Source organism: Triticum dicoccoides, chromosome 5A, assembly GCF_002162155.2.
Source record: "Triticum dicoccoides isolate Atlit2015 ecotype Zavitan chromosome 5A, WEW_v2.0, whole genome shotgun sequence".
NCBI classification, from domain to species: Eukaryota; Viridiplantae; Streptophyta; class Magnoliopsida; order Poales; family Poaceae; genus Triticum; species Triticum dicoccoides.
In genome coordinates this window covers 298,578,013-298,583,946 of record NC_041388.1, presented here as the reverse complement: position 1 = coordinate 298,583,946, position 5,934 = coordinate 298,578,013, and positions in this window count along the sequence as shown.

Below are 5,934 nucleotides of genomic sequence, written 5' to 3'. Positions count from 1 at the left end.
CAAAAGTATTAAGGTAAACCTAACCATAGCATGAAACATATGGATCCAAATCAGCCCCTTACGAAGCAACGCATAAACTAGGGTTTAAGCTTCTATCACTCTAGCAACCCATCATCTACTTATTACTTCTCAATGCCTTCCTCTAGGCCCAAATAATGGTGAAGTGTTATGTAGTCGATGTTTACATAACACCACTAGAGGAGAGACAACATACATCTCATCAAAATATCGAACGAATACCAAATTCACATGACTACTAATAGCAAGACTTCTCCCATGTCCTCAGGAACAAACGTAACTACTGACAAAGCATATTCATGTTCATAATCAGAGGGGTATTAATATGCATATAGGATCTGAACATATGATATTCCGCCAAATAAACCAACTAGCATCAACTACAAGGAGTAATTAACACTACTAGCAACCTACTAGTACCAATCCCGGACTTGGAGACAAGAATTGGATACAAGAGATGAACTAGGGTTTTGAGAGGAGATGTGAGGGAGTCCTAGATTAGGGGGTCTCCGGACAGCCGGACTATATCCTTTGGCTGGACTGTTGGAATATGAAGATACAAGATTGAAGACTTCGTCCCATGTCCGGATGGGACTCTACTTGGAGTGGAAGGCAAGCTAGGCAATACGGATATGTATATCTCCTCCTTTGTAACCGACTTTATGTAACCCTAGCCCCCTCCGGTGTCTATATAAACCGGAGGGTTTTAGTCCGTAGGACAACATACAATCATACCATAGGCTAGCTTCTAGGGTTTAGCCTCTCTGATCTCGTGGTAGATCAACTCTTGTAATACTCATATCATCAAGAATAATCAAGCAGGGCGTAGGGTTTTACCTCCATCAATAGGTCCCGAACCTGGGTAAACATCATGTCCCCTGCCTTCTGTTACCATCCGCCTTAGACGCACAGTTCGGGACCCCCTACCCGAGATCCGCCGGTTTTGACACCGACATTGGTGCTTTCATTGAGAGTTCCATTGTGTCGTCATCATAAGGAAGATGGCTCGCCTCATTGTTAAGGACAACATCACCTCTGGGGGAGCCCTGGCTGTAGGCCAAACTCTCCGACTAGGCGGCTTCGTCATGACCGCCTGTTCGGCCACTGCACCGACGATGACCTCTCGGGTCATCGAAAATAGCCTCCACATTAGCTCAAAATTTGCTGAGCAGATGGATCCAAATGAGCTCTCCTCTCTGAACGAGCTCTTGGATCGCATTGCCGCTCTGGGAGTCACTACAGACTACGATCGGATCGGGCTTAAACCCGGCCAAAGGGAGATTAACTCTCCGCCGGTCACCCATCAGATAGCGGTGGTGGAGGAGCAATGCGGCGATTCTCCCTCTATCCTGAGGATGAACTATGTACGGATCCCGAGCTCTCCAAACAGGATACTCGCTCATGGGAGGACGCCGCTCTAACCCTGAATCCAGAATCAGGCCGCATACCGAACCCACAGGGCAACATCCCGGAGCCCGAACTTCCAAGATCGGAAACTCCCCTGCCCCGGGATCACAGATTGGGTCAAGGTCTGGACTTAAATCCACCCACCCACCCAGATACAAACTATCTTTCCCACATTACGCAAGCGCCCCAAGAGACAGTACATCACTATTGGTCCAGATTCCTCCTTGTAATGAACAAGGTCAAGGACTGCCGCAAGGAAGATGCAATTTCGTTCTTTTGCAACAATTGCATGGACAAGGGAGTCCTCAACGCCATAAGTCGCCGCGACGTAGCACACTTCACTGACTTGGCGGACATAGTATGGAAATACTGTGCGGTGGAAAGTGCCTGGAAAACCCAAATGCAATTTTGGGATAATCCGGCTCTGACAAAACTCCCGGTCCGAACTAAAAGGGCGCACTCTCATAAGTCACCCGACTCAATTACAAAGAAGCAAAAGCCCAATACAGGGGGTGGAACCGTATTGGAGGGATGGCTCAATGGGCCTGCAAAATCCATAGTACAGCGGATACCATATCAACACACAGCCTTAGAGCATGTTGGGTACTCTGGCAGGTGGCCAAAAGCGGTGAGGATCTTCTCACCCAAAATACCTCAGAGCACCTTCCCACGGATAAAAACACAGTATTAACGGTCTTCGAGACCTTCGCCTCAAATAATAGGCGTAAGCGAGCACTCCGCGGCCTTGTCGAAGTCTGCCACGTGGCAGCAATAAATCCATGGAGCGACACGGCTATCACCTTCAACGCCAGTGACGAACCTAAATTCCGAACAGCCCGAGCACCAGCCGCATTGGTCCTCGGTCCAATTGTGGACGGTTTTCGGCTCACTAAGGTGCTCATGGATGGCGGCAGCGGATTAACCTCATCTATGAGGAAACTCTCCAAAAATGGACATAGACAACAACCGTATTGAGCAAAGCAGCACGACCTTCCGAGGAATCATCCCTAGTCGGGAGGCACGTTGCACTGGGAAAATCACACTTGATGTGGTATTCGGCACTCCGGAGAATTACAGGTCCGAAGAAATTACATTCCAAGTGGCCCCGTTCAGTAGCGGATACCACGCCCTTCTAGGGCGGGAGGCATTCACAATTTTTCAAGCTATACCCCATTACAGGTACATGAAGCTCAAAATGCCCGGACCAAAGGGAATTATCACTCTAGCTAGTGATCCGGACATAACACTCCGCGCTGAGAACAAAATAGCCGCACTAGCCCTCGAGGCATTATCTGAAGCCCTTGTGGTGAAGGAGTTAACCGCGCTGCGCTCCATGATGGACAGGGACGACGTGATACTAGACAAAAGATCCAAGTCCACCTCCCTTAAACCAGCGGACGAAATAGTTAAATTCCAAGTCCATCCAACAGACCCTACAAAAACAGCATCCATTGGGGCACAGTTAGACCCCGCTATAGACGCCGCACTACGGGAGTTTCTATGCGAGAATTGGGATATATTCGCCTGGCATCATTCAGACATGCCAGGAATCCCATGTAGATTGGCCGAGCATAGCCTTAATATTCTAAGAGGATTCAAGCCGGTCAAGCGGACTCTTCGGCGTTTCTCTGAACCTAAGCGACAAGCCATGGGAGAGGAGCTGGCCAAGCTACTGGAAGCCGAATTCATTAAAGAAATAAAACATCCGGATTGGCTATCAAACCTGGTGATGGTACCAAAGAAGGACAAATCCTAGCGCCTATGTGTCGACTTCAAAGACCTTAACAAGGCTTGCCCAAAGGATCCTCTCCCACTCCCTCGCATCGATCAAATCATCGACGCTACCGCAGGACACGAATCAGTGTGCTTCCTCGACGCATACTCCGGTTACCACCAGATTAAGATGGCAGAGTTTGATCAAGCCGCAACGACATTTATAACACCATACGGCCCCTTCTTCTTTAACACAATGCCCTTTGGGTTCAAAAACACCGACGCAACATATCAGCGCATGATCTAGACATGTCTGGAAAAGAAGATCGGTAAGACTGTGGAGGCATATGTAGATGATGTGGTCATCAAAACCAGACACGTCGACTCTTTAATAGACGACTTGAGGCTCACGTTCACCAATCTCCGAACATACGACATTAAGCTCAATCCGGAAAAATGCGTTTTCGGCGTTCCCGCCAGAAAGCTCCTGGGCTTCATCGTCTCCAGTAGAGGAATTGAAGCAAATCCGGCTAAAATCCAAGCTCTGTCATAGTTGGCTATCCCAACTGACCTCAAGCAAATCCAGAAATTGACTGGATGCGTGGTAGCTTTAAGCCGCTTTATCTCCCGATTAGGAGAAAAGGCACTCCCCCTTTATCGCCTTCTTCAGCGAACCCAACACTTCGAGTGGACGGATGCAACCACGGCCGGACTGGAAGAAATCAAAGCCATCCTGGCCGCCAACCCAATCCTGGACGCGCCAACTGTTGGCGAACCAATACTATTATATATAGCGACAACTCACCAAGTCGTAAGCGCAGTGCTCGTTGTCGAACGAGAGATGGACGGACATAAATTCCCGCTTCAAAAGCTGGTATATTATGTATCCAGCGTCCTCACTCCATGCAAATCACGGTACCCACATTACCAAAAGATAGCATACGCGGTATTTATGGCATCCCAGAAATTACGACACTACTTTCAAGAGTGTTCGATTACGGTGGCATCCGAAGTACCACTCAATGACATAATAAACAACCGTGACACCATAGGCCAGATTGCCAAATGGGCCATCGAGCTCCTCCCATTCGACATAACATATAAGCCACTACGAGCCATTAAGTCGCAAGTACTGACCGATTTCGTAGCCGAATGGACAGAAGCCGAACTCCCTAAAGAGTACGACACATACTCCAATTGGATCATGCACTTCGACGACTCTAAAATGCTGGCTGGTCTAGGGGCTGGCATCGTCCTAACGTCCCCCACTGGAGACACGGTGCAATACGTGCTCCAAATACTATACACGGGCTCCAATAACGTAGCCGAATACGAGGCCCTATTACACGGCCTCCGGATGGCAGTCTCCATGGGCATCCAATGCCTAGAGGTGCGTGGGGACTCGAACCTTGCAATATCCCAAATAAATGGAGACTTCGATGCCAAGGATCCGAAAATGGCGGCATATCGCAACGCCGTCCTCAAAATGTCAGACCAGTTCGAGGGGCTGGAATTCCACCATGTGGCTCGGGAAAACAACCAGGCAGCGGACATCCTAGCACGTATCGGCGCTAAATGCGACCCTGTCCCACCAAACATCTTCCTGGGAAGACTATTTAAACCATCCGTGGTATGGAAAGGGGACATCGGCAAAAATAGTCCGGACCCGGCCATAACCCCAGATACCGAATACTCTAACACAATCAGAGGCTCTGCCACCGAAATAACACCTTCAGCCCATGTGATAATGGCCGTCATTGCCACATGGACAGAACCATTCCTGGCCTACCTAACTAGAGAGGAATTACCCGAGGACCAAAATGAGGCTCGCTGCATAGTGCGGCGATCTAAAGCCTACAAGGTCCATGAGGGAGAGCTCTATAAGAAAAGCACAACCGGAGTCCTTCAAAGGTGCATCTCCGAAGAGGAAGGGTGGAAGCTTTTGGCAGAAATCCATGCCGGACTCAGCGGCCACCACGCAGTAGCCCGGGCCCTTGTAAGTAAGGCCTTCCGTACAGGTTTTTATTGGCCGACGGCCCGGGCAGATGCACAGCATCTAGTTCAACATTGTGTTGGTTGCCAGCTTTTTCCAAACCAAAGCCACATGCCACCTACCGCCCTCCAAACAATCCCCATACTTGGCCCTTTGCGGTCTAGGGGCTCGATATGGTCGGACCCCTCAAAGGGGCAACCCACAAGAGAAAATACTTACAGGTCATGGTGGACAAATTCACCAAATGGATAGAAGCTAAACCTGTAAAAATGGCTAAATCCGGACCGGTGATAGACTTCATATCCGGGGTTGTACACTGTTATGGCGTCCCCCACAGCATCATCACTGACAACGGCACGAACTTTACAGCCGACGAGGTGAAACTTTGGTGCAGCAACATGGGCATCAAGCTCGATTATGCTTCTGTCTATCATCCGCAAACTGACGGTCAAGTTGAACGAGTGAATGGTCTTATCATGAGTGGTATTAAACCCAGATTAGTCTGGTCCTTAAAGGAATCAGACACCCATTGGGTAGAGGAGCTCGATTCCGTACTATGGGGGCTGCGGACCACGCCGAATCGCACTACCGGATACACGTCGTTTTTATGGTGTACGGCGCTGATGTCTACTACACAACCTTCTTCTTGTAGACGTTGTTGGGCCTCCAAGTGCAGAGGTTTGTAGGACAGTAGCAAATTTCCCTCAAGTGGATGACCTAAGGTTTATCAATCCGTAGGAGGCGTAGGATGAAGATGGTCTCTCAAGCAACCCTACAACCAAATAACAAAGAGTCTCTTGTGT